Raw genomic sequence first — 16,794 nt, 5'->3', positions numbered from 1 at the left:
AATATGGCAGCAGGACAGAAATCCCATCGCAGAGACCTGACCCATCGTCAGAGGCAAAGGTACGAACAATCTTTCATCTGCTCATTTCTCTCTGTGCACCTCCAGTCTGATAACTAGAGGGGGTGCCTGAACGAGTGGACACTCCCTCCACCTCCAGAGGGTTCTGCTGTGCACAGATCTGCTCACCTGTTAGCTGGTTCCCATTAGGAGAAACACCGGGATGATTTTGCAACGGTTTCTTTCTTTCTTTTTTTTTGGATCCCCCTTTTACTTTGGGGTGGGCCTCTGCATTTTCCTATGTTACCTAAGAAGATGCAGCAATTGTGGCCATATAGCCAAGCTACAATCACACCCTATAAGATCCCACCATCTGGGCAAGAGCCAATACCAACTGATATACACTACATAAGTAACCAACACTGGTATTATTACTCAACTCAACAATTTTAGCAAGTGAAAAGGGAAGCCTATCTCCAGATCACATCTACCAGGAGGCACTCAGAAAACTTAGTAATACAGCAACATACATTCATCTAATTAGTGAAAAGACATCTAATTATTGAAGATGCCCAAAAAACAATAGACGATCTCAGCTCATGTCCAGAAACAAGACAGACTAGCTGAATCAAATGAGCTAGAAGGAGACCTAGAATTCCTACTGGAAGGAGGGCAGACTCTGGAACTGCCTGAAAAGGAATTCAGGAGAATGCGATTGAAGTGCATCCAAATACTACACAAAGGGGTTGAGAAAAATAAGGAAGAAGTCAGGAAAGTGCTACAGGAACAATCAAATAGGATAAAAAAAAAAAAAAAAAGCATTGGAAACAATTCAAAACCTACAAAAAGGGGTTCAAATGATAATAATAAAATATCAGAAATGGACAATATACTGAAAAGAGAGTAAAATTGAAGACAAGTCAGAACCAGCAAACTTGATGATATATCGCTCATTACTGCTAAGATAGGAAAGCAAGCATAAAAATGAACCAAAAAACTTTAGAAAGTTAAAGATTCATGTGGGGCAACACTAAGAGTTATTGGAGTCCAGAACAGGAGGTATCTCAGGAGCACACAGAGGAAATAGTTGAAGAACTGGCTGGGAGAAAATTTCCCTAACATCCTGAAAGATAAGATGATAAGCATTCAAGAAGTTGAACGTACCCCAGGAAGGACAGACCCCAAAAGAAAGTCATGAAGACATATCATTATCAAGCTCTATAAAATCAAAGACAAGGAGAGAATCCTGAAAGCAGCTATGAAAAAGAGAAGTGTAACATACAAAAGCAAGCAAATCAGATTATAAACTCTGATCTCTAAAGCAGAAACCATGCAGGCAAGAAGCAGGGAGACATATATAAAACCTTGAAAAAAAAAACAAAAAAAAAAACCTGCCAACCAAGAATCATCCACCCAGCAAAGCTGTCAATCAAATGTGATGGTGCAATCAGAACATTCTAGGATAAACAGAAGCTAAGGAACCTTATCAAAGCCAACCCAGCACTTCAAAACATTCTATAGCGAGTTTTTTGGCATAAAAACCAACAAGAACAGACAACAACTAGAGACTTACTTATGTGGCAGCACCATGCAAAACTCAATCATCAGATGGAAGAGTCCAGGGCAGTATAAAACTACAATAACAAATCCAGAGGGCCTGGGGGGTCAGTCTATGATCAAAATAAGTACTATGTGAAAGATGGGGAAAATATAGCAACAGGGATCTAGTTGGTGGTGAGGAGATCAGGTAGATTGCAAGATAAAATAGACTGTTTTAATGGAGGAAATTTTTAATATAATATAGGGTAACCTCAAAGACAATGAATACTTCACAACATATCACGAAAATGAAAACCCAAGAAAAACATGGAAACAAAACTATGAAGAAACTGATTAAAATAAAAAAAATAATAAAAAAGCACAAAAAAACATGAAGTCAGTACAGGAATGCATGCAAAACAAAGAAACCAACAGCATCACACAGAGCAAACATAATGACAGCAATTCACACCTATCGATAATTACACTGAATGTCAACGGATTAAATGCACCAGTCAAGAGACAGAGAGCAGCACATGGATAAGAAAACAAGCAGAAGCAGCAATACTAATCTCTGATAAAATAAACCTTAAGGCCAAAACCAGCATAATAGATAAAGATGGACATTATCTCATGATTAAAGGGTCAACTGAACAAGAAGTCACAACTGTAAGAAATATCTACATTCCCAATGGAAGAGCTCCAAACTATATAATGCAAACCCTAATAGAATTGAAGAAAGAAATAGGCAAACCTACAATAGTGGGAGATTTTAATACACCACTTTCAAAAAAGGATAGAACAACCAGAAAGATACTCGACAAAAACACTGAGGAACTAAACAACACAAGCAACCAAGTTGACCTCATAGATGTATACAACCCAACAACAGCACAAAACATTCTTTTCCAGTGCACATGGAACGTTCTCCAGAATAGGCCATGTGTTAGGCCACAAAACAAGTCTCCATAAATTTACAAATATCAAAATACTATAAAGCATCTGCTCAAATCACAATGCTATAAAACTGGAAATCAATAATAGGAAAACTAAGGAAATAAAGTCAAATCCATGGAAACTGAGTAACACCCTCTTTAAAAGCTACTGAGTAGTAGCACAAATAAAAGGTGACTTTATAAAATTCTTCAAAAGAAATTAAGAATGAAAACACAACATACCAAAATCTATGGGACACAGCAAAAGCAGTGCTCAGAGGACAATTTATTGCAATAAATGCACATATCCAAAACAATTAGAAACAGACCAACTAAGTAAACCTGCAGTCACCAGAAAAAAAAACAAAAGCAGAAATAAACAAGATAGAAAACAGAAAAGCTACAGAAAGAATCAACAGGACAAGACGCTGGTTCTTCAAAAGGATTAATAAAATTGACAAACCATTGGCAAACCTAACAAAAGAAAAGAGGAAGACGACAAATAATACACATAAGAAACCACATGGGTGATGTCACCAAAGAACCAACGGAACTAAAAAGGATAATAGCAATACTATGAAGAGTTGTACTCCAACAAATCTGAAAATCTAGAAGAGATGGATACATTTTTAGAAAAACACAATCTACCTAAACTTACACAGCATGAAGTAGAAAACTTAAACAGACCTATAACAAAATGGATCAGGTCATTAAAAAACTCCCAACCAAAAAAATTCCAGGGTCAGATGGCTTCACTGGTGAGTTTTACCAAACATTCAGGGAAGAGCTGTCATCAATTCTACTCAAATTATTCCAGAATACAGAAAATGATGGAAAACTTCCTAATACATTTTATGAAACAAGCATAACCCTCATACCAAAACCAGGGAAGGACATTATCAAGAAAGAAAGTTATAGACCAATATCCCTCATGAATATCAATGCAAAATTTTTCAACAAAACCCTAGCCAAGGAGACTTCAGACACATAGAGGGAGAGGGGCGGTGTGCTGACGACCAGGGGACAGGCTTGAAGTGTATACCCTTTGGTTGGTTGATGATGCATGGAGGGAATCGTAACCATGGCAATGAAATGATATACGATAGGATGAACATAAAATTAATGTTCTCCCATGTAAACTATCACATAATTCACAATAAAACATTAAAAAAAAAAAAACCTAGCCAACAGAATACAACACATCAAAAAAATAATACATCATGACCAAGTGTGATTCATGATCAAGTGGGATTCCTATCAGGGATGCAAGGATGGTTCAACATTAGAAAAACAATCAATGTAATATATCATATAAATAAGAAAAAGGAAAAGAACCACGTGATCATATCAACTGATGGAGAAAAGGCAGTTCACAAAATCCAATATCCATTCCTGATAAAAAAACACTCAGCAAAGTAGGAATTGAAGGGAAATTCTTCAACAAAATTAAGAGCATATATACAAAACCAACAACCCAACAACCAACATCACTCTCAATGGAGAGAAACTGACAGCTTTCCCTTTGCAAACAGGAACCAGACCAAGATGTCTTTTATCACCACTCCTATTCAATATTATTTTGGAAGTCTTAGCTAGAACTATAAGGCAAGATAGGGAAATTAAAGGCATCCACATTGGCAAAGAAGTAAAACTCTTATTTGCAGATGGTATGATCCTATGCATAGAACATCCCAAAGACTCAGCAAAAAACTACTAGAATGCTTCAGAAGATTCAGCAAAGTGACAGGGTACAAGATTACAATATGCAAAAATCAGTCATATTCCTCTATAATAACAATGACAACGTTGAAAAGGAAATGAGGAAAGCAATACCATCTACAATCACCATACAAAGGATGAAAATTTTAAGAATAAATTTAAAAAGGGAAGCAAAACACCTATACAAAGAAAACTACAAAACACTACTGTAAGAAACCAAAAAGACTTTAAAAAATGGAAAAATATACCATGTTCCTGGATAGGAAGACTTAACATTATGAAAATGTCAATACTACCCAAAGTAATCTACAGATATAATGCAATCCCCCATACAGATTCCAATGAGAATCTTTAAACAGATGGAAAAAATTACAAACTTTATATGGAAAGCAAAGAGACCCAGGATAAGCAAAACATTGCTAAAAAGAAGAACAAAGTTGGAAGCCTCTCACTACTCCCTGATTTCAAATTTTACTACATGGCTACAGTGGTCAAAACAGCCTGGTACTGGTACAATGAAAGATACATATATCAATGGAACAGAATCGAGATTCCAGAAATTAACCCATCCACATACAGCCAACTGATCTTTGACAAAGGGCCAAAGTACACTGAGTGGGGAGGAGATAGTCTCTTCACCAGATAGTGCTAGCAAAACTGGAAAAGAATGAAATAAGACCTTTATCTCACATCACGTACAAAAACCAACTCAACATGGATTAAAGACCTAAATGTGAATCCCAGAATTATAAAGGTCATCAATGAAAAAATAGGAACAAATTTAAGGGCTCTAATACAGGGCACACACAGATTATCAAACATTTTGAGAATTGCAGAAACAAGAAAAAATAGATGATTGGGACATACTAAAAATCAGAAACTTATGTGCATCGAAAGATTTCACTAAAAGAGTAAAAAGGGAACCCACAGAATGGGAAAAAGTCTTTTGCAATGATATATCAGACAAAGTACTGATCTCTAAAATCTATGGGAACCTATAACACCTCTACAAGACACATAACCCAATCAGGCACAGGACATGAACACACACTTCATAAAGGAAGACACTGGAGCAGCCAACAAGCACACGAGGAAATGTTCACGATCATTAGCCATTGGTGGTGGCAATGTGCTGTGGAGTCGGTTCCAACTCATAGTGGCCCTGTACAGGGGTTCTGGGACTGTAAATCTTTACGGGAGCAGATAGCCTCATCTTTCCTCCACGGAACAGCTGGTAGTTTCGAACTTTTGACCTTGAGGTTAGCAGCCCAATTCATAACCACTACGCTATCAGAGCTCCTTCATTAGCAAGATGCAAATCCAAATTATAAATTTCTCACACCAGCAATAACAGCGAAGTTCAAAAAAGCAGAGGACAATAAATGCTAGCGAGGGTGTGGAGAGACTGAGACCCTCGTACATTGCTGGTGGGAATGTACAATGGTCCAGCCATTCTGGAAAATGATAAGACGCTTCCTCAGACGACTGGATGCAGCATTACCTCTACTTGATATAGATCCACAAGAAATATGAGCCAGAACAGGAATAGATATAAGCACATCATATTAAATGTTTTATTGTGAACTATGTGATAGTTTACATGGGAGAAATTAGCTTTACATTCATCCTATCATATTATTTCACTGCCATGATTACAATCCTCTTCATGAATCATCAAACAACCGAAGGATATACCCTGCAAGCCTGCCCCACCCCCCACCCCCAACCCCCGCTCGTCAGCTGCTCCATCTCTCCACTTCACAGTCTCTGCCTCCATCTCTGGCGTCACTGTTTCTCTCTTAGGTCCCGCTCTCTGCTCTTCTCCCTTCATGGTCCCAGGGACCTCCGCTCCTAGACTGCAAAATCAACCACTCCCCTCTTTTTGCAACAAAATGTTTACCTTTACATTTCCAACCCTCACAGTCAGTCCTGATAGCAATTATTCACTATTGTACCACAAGAGTCCTATCCCCATCTCCTTTCATCAACCCCGCCTAGACAGACTGGATAGTACTCAGTGGAGAGTCTACCTTCCTCCACGCCCTCTGGATCTAGGCTCCCTCTTGAAAGCTTGTAAGCCAGTCACTTCTTGCCTTTGTAGCACCCTCCACCCCCCATTTTAAGTAGCCAATGTCCAAGTTGCCCATCCTTGTCTACCCTGTGTATCGAGGAGGTGGGAATGATCCTTGCTGTAAAGATTTGTTCCCTCTTTTGAGCTACTGCATCTATAGGTGAAGGTCAAGTTCATCAAACTGTTATCAGATTACTTTTTTTTTTCCCCCTCTTCTTTCTTCTAGTTGAGTTCTGATCATCCAGCCATTGAAGACAGGTCAAGTGGGTATTATCTTTAAGTGTTAGTGTTCTTGTGCATATGGCCCTCTCTTATTAGCTGACGCTTCACTCCCCACTCTAGTCCTCTGTGGCTATGTCACTGACTCTGGGACCAAGCCTTGGTGGGCTAGAGCTGAGAGTGAAATATCCAGCTGATATGAAGTGACAGGAGATGCACAAGAACGCCAAAACTTGCAGATAAACACCCATTTGACCTAGCTTCGACGGCTTCATGATCATAACTCACCTTTTATTAAGTGCCATCGAGTCGGTTCCGACCCATAGCGACCCTGTACAGGGTTTCAACTAGAGGACGATAAAAGATATTTGATAAAGGAAACAAGTGTAAATTGCTACAATTTGATGAACTTGACCTATAGTTATGGATGTAGTAGCTCAAGATACCAAGAGGAAAGGAGTCTTCACATCAAGGGTCAAACCTATCCCCTCTGTAAACAGGGTTAATAGGAATGGGCAACTTAGACATTGGCTACCTAAAATCGGGGGTGGGGGCTATAAAGGCACAAAGTTGCTAGCTTACAAGTTTTCAAGAAGGAGTTTAGTTTCAGAGTGTGTGGGGGAAGGTAGAATCCCCAATGAGTAGTTTTCCTGTTGTTTATAGACGGGTCTGGTGAAAGGAGATGGGGATGGGATTCACTGATTCAATAGTGAGTAGTTGTTATCATACCTAATTGCAACTGTCACCACTGTAAAGGTAGAAGTTTTATAACAAGTGGGGAGTAGTTAATCTTACATTCCAGGAACAGAGAACCCTAGGGCCATCAAGGGAAAAGAGCATGAGTAGAATGTGGGACCCTATCCAGAGAAGCAGCGACACCAGAGATGGAGGCCAAGATGAAGACATGGAGCTGAGGACTGCAGATTCATGGAAAGAGAAAGGCTGTGTGCTGGCAGCCAGGAGGCAGGCTTGCAGAATGTGCCCTTTGGTTGTTTAAATGATTATATATTCCTGAGTGGGGTTTTTTGTTTGTTAAAAAAAAAAAGTCTGAAGGGTCAAGATCAGAGCTGGAGGGTAGATAGGGTTAAGATTTCCAAATAAAATTCTCCTAGGACAGCTCTTGCCACGATGGGAGAAACGTCCTCCCTGATCTTTTTCTCACTGACGCAGTTTTCAGTTTCCTTACCTTTCTGACTAATACACACACACACACACACACACACACATCCCATGGTCATCCTGTGTCCTGTACGAAAATCTATTAAGATGACCCCTTTGGAATCTCAAAAAACAGTCACCAGCTCGCTTCTGAGCTGCCCTCTGCCTCGAACTGAACGAATCCAGGAAAGTCCCTCAGAAGCCACTATTTTGACTGGACCTTTTTTTGAAAGCCCCCTCAAGAGACTAAGTGTTTTACTGTAAGAATTTGTCTGCAGCCATCCACTGATCTCAGAGACACGTTTAAACATGTTCTTTTTAGAATCAATCTGTGCACGGATGAACTGGAACCTTAGCTGCAGTACTTTCTGACTCACCTCACATATCAATGAAGGTGCCCTGGTGGCCCAGTGATAAAGTGCTCGGCTGCTAACTGTAGGGTTGGTTAGTGGTTTGAACCCAGCGCCCACTCCACAGGAGAAAAGATTATAGCCTTGCAAACCTTATGGGCAGGTCTCCCGTCGGAATCAACTCAACTTCAACAGGGTGGTAGTACCAGTGCCAACGCACACAAAACGATGTGAGAAGATACAAAATAAACTCGAAATCGTGAGGGTGGGAAGTGGGGGCCAGGAGGGTGGGGGCCCTCTGCCTGCAGCAGGAATGTTCATGGGGAACAGAAGAACACTTTGATTCTCTGTACATTTCTATTGACTTTTTCAAACTTAAGTCCCCTGCAAGCTCTGCATGCTAATGCCTGCACCTCATAGAATCGGATTGACCTTTGTAGAGTTGATCTAGAAAAAAAAAGAATGAAACTTTTTAATATTCATAGCTTCCATGCTCTAGCTCAGGAAGGAACTGATTTAAAGCTACTTTTCCAGGGTGACAGGTTTACAGACTGACTTGATGGGGTCATACCAGGCTATTCTGTACGCGGTCTAACTTCTCCACAGGAAAACTTTACGTTTCGCTTAGGCGTCTTACCTGTTCATATCACCATCCACCAAACCAAAAACCAAACCCATCGCCACCGATTCTCAGCAACCCTCTAGGACCACGGAGTAGAACTGCCTCATAGGGTTTCCAAGGTTGTCATCTCCAGGGAAGCCTACGGCCACATCTTTCTTCCGTGGTACTGCTGGCCAATTCAAACCACCAGCTGAGCGTTTACCCACTGCCTAACAGGGCTCCCTATGTACCCCCCAGCACGATGAAAACTGAAAAGGCTGGCTGGCAGACACTGGAAGATAAGTTACCGGACCTTGGATTTCAGATGGGAATGCCAAATGGTGGGTGGACATGTAGCCCCAAGCTCTTCCCTCCCAATTCTTCCTCTGGCCCAATTCACAGGTTTACATAACCTGCCTGGCCCCGCCCAGCCTGCTGAGGTACTGACGGAGGCAAAGCAAACTTTATTTAGGTAGAAGCTGTATTTAGGGTAATACTGAAAAGCCTGTCATTACCTTGGGTGACCTAAATATCCAAGCCTGAGGGGTTTTTCTCCTTCACAAGCAAATGATTTTTTCCAAGACTAGTTAGGGCAGTTCTCCGCCATCCCAGTACCGAAGGCATCAATCTCACCAAGGAGCTTGTTAGAAACACAGCTGACTACATTTTAATGAGATTGCCAAGTGGGTCATGTTCAAGGGTGAGAAGCCTTGGAGACGATACCCAAACCCACGATTCTGACTCACAGCAAACCTACAGGACAAAGCAGACCTGCCCAGAGGGTTTCCAAGGCAATTCTCTTTATGGGAGCAGACCTCTTTCTCTGGTGAGTTCAAGCAGCTGAGCACTGAACCACTATACCACATGATCCCCTTCCACTGTGATGATGCAGGGGAAAGCTCCTCACAGAAGGTGACAAGTTGCTGGATCGAAGGCAGCAGGCAGAGGCCCGGGAGCCAACACAGCGACTGAAGTTTCCTGTCCCAAGAATAGGAGACTGCCTCAGACTCATCCTCACTGATGTGGGTGGAAGTGAGTTTCTGAAGTAACTCTGTGGTCAAGCAACTTGGGATGGGAATTTCAGTTCAGTGGGGGGCTGGGAAAATCATTGGCACTGTAGGATAAGCACTGGATTGCTAACCACAAGGTCAGCAGTTTAAACCCACCAGCTGCTCCTCAGAAACTCCAGGTAGAGTCACTATGAGTCATAGCCAACTTGATGACACCAACAGCTGCAATAGGAGACCTTAATAGAAAGTCTGATAAGAATGGTGGCATCTATTTTCCAGAACACACACTTCACACACATTATGAGAGAGTTCAAGGTCCCTAGGTAGCACAAATGGTTTGCACCTGAGGTAGTTCCAACCTACCCACTGGTACCCTCAGAACAAATGCCTGGTGATCTGCTCTGTGATGATTGTTGACAATGAGGTGTGACTATGTTAAGAAAACAACACAGAACATAACAAACGCCCATGACGGTGTGGAGAGACTGAGAACCTATTACACGACTGGTGGAACTATAAAAAAACCACTGTGGAAAACGGGCTGTCACTTCCCTAGAAAGTTGCACACAGAAATACCGTATGACCCAGAAGGGCCTTTACTATCACCTAGAGAAGGAAGAGCCATGGACACCCAAGGTGAAAACAACCAAAAGGCTTGTTGTTTTCTGCGCATGCACACAGTGGAATACTGCGCCATGTTAAAGAAAAACCAATTGAGAAAGCACTTAACATGGAAGAACCTGGAAGGCATTTATTTTGTGGAGTACAATAAATCAATCACCAAAGGAGACATGTTGTATGGTATCTCTACTGGAGGAGTGCTGCTGTGGCGCTGTGGGTTAATGCGCTGAACTGCAAATCTGGTTTGAACCACAAGGTTCCGCTCCTCAGAAACCCCATACAGGGTCGTTAGGGGTCAGAACTGAGTCAATGGCACTTAACAACATCACTTTTGTGAAGTAATCAAGAAAAGTTCACACTAAAAGAAACATTCTTTGGGGGTTAACAGGTGGGAAAGGACAGCTTAGTGACTAGTATTAACTTGGGTGATGGTGGTGGTGATATGTCGTGGAGTCGATTCCGACCCATAGCGACCCTGTACAGGGTTTCCAAGGCTGGAAATCTTTACGAGAGCAGCTGGTCATTTCATACTGCTGACCCTGTGATTAGCAGCCCAATTTATAACCACTATGCTACCAGAGCTCCTTGGGTGACAGGAAAGGAAACATGCAGTATGCAGTAAGAGGGAGGGCAGCCCAAATGAGAGATGTAGGGGAAGGCCCTGGACGGAGTATAAGAGTTAACAGATTCAGTAGCACACAACAACCACCTCCATTTACCTAGTCTGCAAATACAACTATGAAAAGGACAGGGCAAATGGGGGGTCAAGTTATAAAAACATCTTAGACATTACCAAGCATCTCGAGGAAAAGACGTGCTGCATCTTGGGGGCTCAGGATCATGGTTTCAGGGACACCATGCTCAGCAGTCCACAAAAAGGCTCTCCATCCTACTTTGGTGAGTGGCGTCTGGGGCTCTTAAAAGCTCGTGAACTAAGTTGCAACTACTGGTCCCGCCCTATCTGAAACAAGCGTGATGAAAGCTGACACCTGGAATCAATTAGTCCAGTTGAGGAAGGGAGCACGCAAACATCAGTCTCCACAGCCCCGAAACCAGAAAAACCAACTGCTCTGAAAGGGATGGCATTAGGAGGTCTTAGATACAGTGGGAGGAAAAATATGGAACCAAACTCAAAATCATAAAAAGATCCGTCTTACTGTTGGGATAAAGGCTGATGGAACACCTGAGACGGTGGCCCTTCATCATCCTGAAGGTCTAGAAATGAACTCATCCTGTGTCTCAATCTTCAGCCAAACAATACACAGGTGTGTAAGGGGACCAATAATACAAGGAATGTACCCACATCTTACAATAATCAACCATTTAAGTTGAAAAAGGCAGCATTTACCCAAGGACAAGGTTGAGAAGCATCAGCAAAGAAAGAGAAACAGGAACCAGCAACACAGGAAGTGGGGAGAGTAACCTTGCATTGTAAGGGCTGTAATCCCTGAGATGAAACAATATGTGTATGAAGTGTTGAACGGAAAACTGATCTGCTCAATTCACAATCACGTTTAATACAACAAAAAAAGACTGATGTTGTTCTAAGTTGTTACATAGTCAGTTCCAACTCCTGCCGACGCACGTGTGCTGAGTAGAACGCCACAGGGTTTCCACAGCTGCGACCTTTCAGAAGCAGACCTCGGAGCCCTTCCTCTGGGTGGGTCCAACCTCCAATCTTTCAGTTAACAGTCTAGCAATTAACTATTGGTGCCACCAGGGGCCCCCATAGAGCAGTTCTACTCTGTAACACTTGGGGTCACTCTATGTGTTACTGACTCCATGGCAACAGGTTTTTTTGGAGAGTTGACAGATTTCCGAGTCTTGAGTGCACAGGCCCCAAATTCAGAATTCTTACTTTGTGGACAGGTACAGAGGAACAGCATAGTGGTTATGAATTGGGCTGCTAACCTCAAGGTCAGCAGTTTGAAACTACCAACTGTTCCATGGGAGAAAGATGAAGCTTTCTGCTCCCGTAAAGATTTACAGCCTCGGAAACCATGTACAGGGTCGCTGTGAGTCGGAACCAACTCCACAGTACTTAACAACAACAGGAACAAAGAGGTTCAAAAAAATTTTTTTGAACTATAGATTTCTATTTTCTAAAGTAGAAAAATGTGACTGAGTTTCAACACAAGAGAAATATTTGTTACTGTTAAGTGCTGTTGAGTTGATTTCGACTCATAGCAACCCTTTATAGAGTCTCCGAAGGGCAGCTGGTAGGTTTGAACTGCTGACCTTAAAGTTCGAAGTCCAGTGCTGATCCTACAGAGCCACAGCAGGAGTCTCAAAAGACATGTAGATGCGTATAGAGGGTGTGGAGAGAAGGAGCATCTCCTACACTTGATTATACAGATGTAACCAAAAGAAAGTACTCCATCATGTCACCTGGCTTTGTCCCCAGATCAATTTGATACTTTCTCAACTAAAATGTCACCTCCCCAGATTCTTCCAGGCACCATCTGCTTCAGCTGATACTGGATTCTTGTTCTAACGTTCAAACTCCCTAAGGAGAGCCGGGATCTGTCCACACTTATTTATTTAAGTCTCTTCAGGACCCTGTGAGGACCCAGGAAACCTATGCTAGATTTAAGTTCATTCCTTATAAGTGAAGAATGGACCATTCCTGACCACTGAAAAGCTGAAGGTTTCAGCTTGATCAGAGTAAGACCTGCGGGCAGTTCAGTTCAAGATCAGCAGTTGGAAGACTCCAAGTCAAGACAGTTCCCTGGGATCACCGGGAAGACCTCTCCACCACACTGAAGGGGATCCTTCAGCAATATTTATGGGGGAGTCCTGGTGTGGCTTTGTAGGATAAGCCCTGGACTACAAGGTCGGTTTCAACCATAAGGTTGGCAGATCGAACCCACCAGTTGCTCCTCGGAAACCCTACACAGGGTTGCTATAAGTCAGAACCGACTTGATGGTGCTTAACAACAAAAACAACAATGCCCTATGATATTTGCTGGTACCACTAGGCAAAGACATATGTAGACACAAGTTCTGTCAGTAATACACCTGTCCTGGTATGGCACTATAGACTAAGCATTGGACTGCAAAGTAGGTTTGAACAGCAAGGTCGGCGCTTCAAATCCACCAGCCACTCCTCGGAAACCCTATATAAGTCAGAACTGGCTTGACAGCACTGAAGCCTTGTTGTTGTTGTTGTTAAGTGTTGTCATGTTGGTTCCGACCCATAGTGACCCTGTAAAGGGTTTCCAAGGCTGTAAATCTTTACAGGAGCAGAAAGTCTCATCTTTCTCTCGCGAAACCACTGGTAGTATCAAACTGCCTACCTTGAGGTTAGCAGCCCAACTCGTAACCACTACAAAGTCTTATTAGAGTGTCTTTAAAAAAAAGGTCCAGACAAATTAAAACAGTGTCTTCCGAGAGGATCTGCTGGACCAGTCAGTTCAAGGCAAAGAGGTCAGTTCAGAAGGTTATGACAACTGTTTTATGAGAATTCCAAAGGGGTCATCTTGATAGATTTCCTCAAGGACATAGGAGATCAGGGGGGCTTAGGAAATTGGAAATTGTACTGGTGAGAAAAAGACCAGGAAAGTTGCAACAAAGAATGTTCTTCCATCATAAAATGTACTTGCTCTTTCTCTGAAGGTAGCAAGGACTGTCTTGTGAGAATTTCACTATGAACCCTAACCCCATCCATGTTCTAACCCATCAGAATTCTTTTTGTTCCCCAAACTTAAAGCACATTGAAAAGGAACCCAATTTGAGTCCCTTGAGGATGCATGCCAAAACGTCCATTTTTAATGGGGTATAAAGTGAAGCGCTCAGAAGTCTTTGGGGAAGGGTTGGAGATGGAAAGACCACCTTCAAAAGTGTACAGACCTCCCCCTCCACACACAGAGTAGACAGGGATGGGCAACTTGGACATTGGCTACCCAATATGGGGGTGGGGGGCTACAAAGGCAAAAAGTGACTGGCTTACAAGCTTTCAAGAGAGAACCTAGATCCAGAGGGCCTGGAGGAAGGTAGAATCTCCAGTGAGTAGTATTCAATCTGACTAGGTGGGGCTGATGCAATGAAATGCAGACGGGTCTCTTGTGATACAATAGTGAATAATTGTTATCAGGACTGATTGTGAGGGTTGGAAATGTAAAGGTAGAGGTTTCATAGCGAGGGGAGTGATTAACTTTTCAGTCTAGGAGCGGCGGTCCCTAGGACCATCAAGGGAGAAGAGCAGAGAGTGGGACCCTACCCAGAGAAGCAGTGATGCCTGAGATGGAGCCAGAGATGATGACGTGGAGCGATGTAGCAGCTGGAGACTAGATCCAGAGAGGGAGAGCGACTGTGTGCTGAAGACCTGGGGGGTACCGGGAAGGACTGCATGAAGGGCATTGTAACCATGGCAATGAGAGGATATACGATAGAATGAATGTAAGACTGATGTTCTCCCATGTAAACTATCACATAATTCACAATAAAACATTAAAAAAAAAAAAAGTGTACAGACCTGCATAGAAGATATATATGGAGAAACAATAGCTTCACAGTTTGACTTTTTAGTAATGGCATCTGTGATTTTGTAGTACTTTTGATTTACCGTTGTATTGTGATTAACTATTATACATTGGTGTGGCGTTATAGAATACGTCCTATACTGTTAATTCTAAAGTCAAACGCACCAGATGCTCCTTGGAAACAGACGGCACTTAACAACAGTAACATTATTTACTGTGATGGTCATATTATATTATGATAACAGCGGTTAAATGCTGCGAACTAAAACACTACGACAGTTCGAAACCACCTGATGAAGCCTAGAGGTGTAATGGGTTAGGTGTTGGGCTGCTGACTGCTAAGTCAACAGTTTGAATCCACCAGCCACTGTGAAAGAAAAATGAGGCTTTGTGCGCCCGCAGATTTGTTGTTGTTAAGTGCTGTCGAGTCAGTTCCGACTCAGCGTCACTGAGATTTTCCCAAGAGCGGCTGATGAGTTTGAACCGCCGACCTTCCGGTTCAAACCAGCTTTGCGGTCGAATTCTAGGCAGGATCACTGAGTGAGAATCGACTCAATGCAACACAATACAAACCAACACAAACCACAGAGCGGCTTCGCGGGAGAAAAGCATGGAGATCACTTCCCAAAAAGATCACAGCCCAGGAAACCCTATGGGACACTTATGCTCAGTAGCATGAACTCCGGTGAGTTAAAGTCGATTCCACTGCACACATGTTGCACAAACCATTGTATTAATTATTAACACATCATACATTAACTCATGGAAAATAAAGACGCAGAGAACCATAAACTCAGCCTGTATAAAACTGCAAGCTGGAATATATAAATATGCATATAAATTGTAGGCGTGCACCATTAACATCCCGCGAGCGTGTTAAAACGCAGATTGTTGGGCAACTCTCCCAGTAGGTGCGTTTTCTCAAAGTTCGCAGACGGTGAGCGACTACGCCGCGCAGGCGCAGACAAGCAAGTAGTTCGGCCCTCGTCCCGCCCTCACCAAGGACCTTCCGGATGGGAGTAACAACGAAAACAGTCACCAAGTCTCCGCTCCTCGCGCGATTTCGCTGAAACCTCATTCTAAAGGAGAAACTGAAGCTCCAAGTCTAACTTCAGCAGGGCTGGGATTCGAACTCGTTTCCCTCAGACCTCGGCAGGCACCGCCCCCGAGTCCTGTGCACGCCCCTAACAATGTTTGTGGGGACTTCGGGAACACCACCCACCCAGGTCGCTCCTGGTCACGACGGGACCAGAATCCGATGTGGGAGCCGGGGACCCGACTAGCCATGGTCCCCAAGGCCGTCCCGCGGCGCCCGGGAGTCGCTTCCCGCTAGTTGCAGCCAGGGGGCGGAGCCACGACTGCGCGTGCTCCGCCGGGACGGCGCGCGTGCCCGCGGGACGAGCTCACGGGAGGCACGCCAGGATAGAGGTTCGTGGCGCCGCCATTCTAACGCAGGCGCGGTGGCCAAGTGGTAAGGCGTCGGTCTCGTAAACCGAAGATCACGGGTTCGAACCCCGTCCGTGCCTCTTGTTGGCCTCCTCCCTACGGGTGGAGACTTTTTAGGGGTGGAACCACTTTTCGGGAATAGTGAATTGTCTAAGCTTCTGGGCCTCTGCATTTAGGTCTTTTTCTCTGGACTGCCCACAGGCGCCAATTGTTTTCTGCTCTGCTTGCACACATCCCTTCATCCGCCGGCGCGTCTAGGCTGCGGGTTAGGTGGGCCGGGCGCCCCTCTCAGCACAGGGGAGGCGCCCTGCTTAAAGTGCAAGGCTGCAAACCGAAAGGTTAGAGGTTGGAGAAAACGACCCTCTGCTTCCGTAAAGGGTTACCCCAAACAGCCAAAGCCTAATGTTGTTGTTGTATAGGCTCTCCTAATAGGAGTCAGACCCCACGCACTGGAGAAACCTATAGTGACCCCAGCGAAAGCTCACCACCAGGGGATGGCGGGGGGGGGGGAGCGGGGGGATGGCATTTGGGTTGTTACTTTTTATTTTTTCCTGAAAATTAAAAATCCAGTCTTATCCACTTGAATGAAATAATCGACTTTTCCTGATCGTACACACCCAGTGTAAGCCGGTGCCTGTCTGCCTTGT

The 16,794-nt window shown here is 43.4% G+C and overlaps 1 non-coding gene across 1 annotated transcript; it reads left to right on the top strand.

The window, feature by feature from the left end:
- The first annotated feature begins 16,155 nt into the window (after positions 1 to 16,155).
- TRNAT-CGU lies at positions 16,156 to 16,227 on the top strand. The gene has a single exon. It is a non-coding gene; the product is annotated as a tRNA-Thr (tRNA).
- Positions 16,228 to 16,794: the final 567 nt, after the last annotated feature.

The sequence above is a fragment of the Chrysochloris asiatica genome, unplaced genomic scaffold (genome assembly GCF_000296735.1).
Source record: "Chrysochloris asiatica unplaced genomic scaffold, ChrAsi1.0 scaffold00102, whole genome shotgun sequence".
NCBI classification, from domain to species: Eukaryota; Metazoa; Chordata; class Mammalia; order Afrosoricida; family Chrysochloridae; genus Chrysochloris; species Chrysochloris asiatica.
The sequence above is the reverse complement of the archived record's forward strand: the minus strand, read 5'-3'. Positions and strand labels throughout refer to the sequence as shown.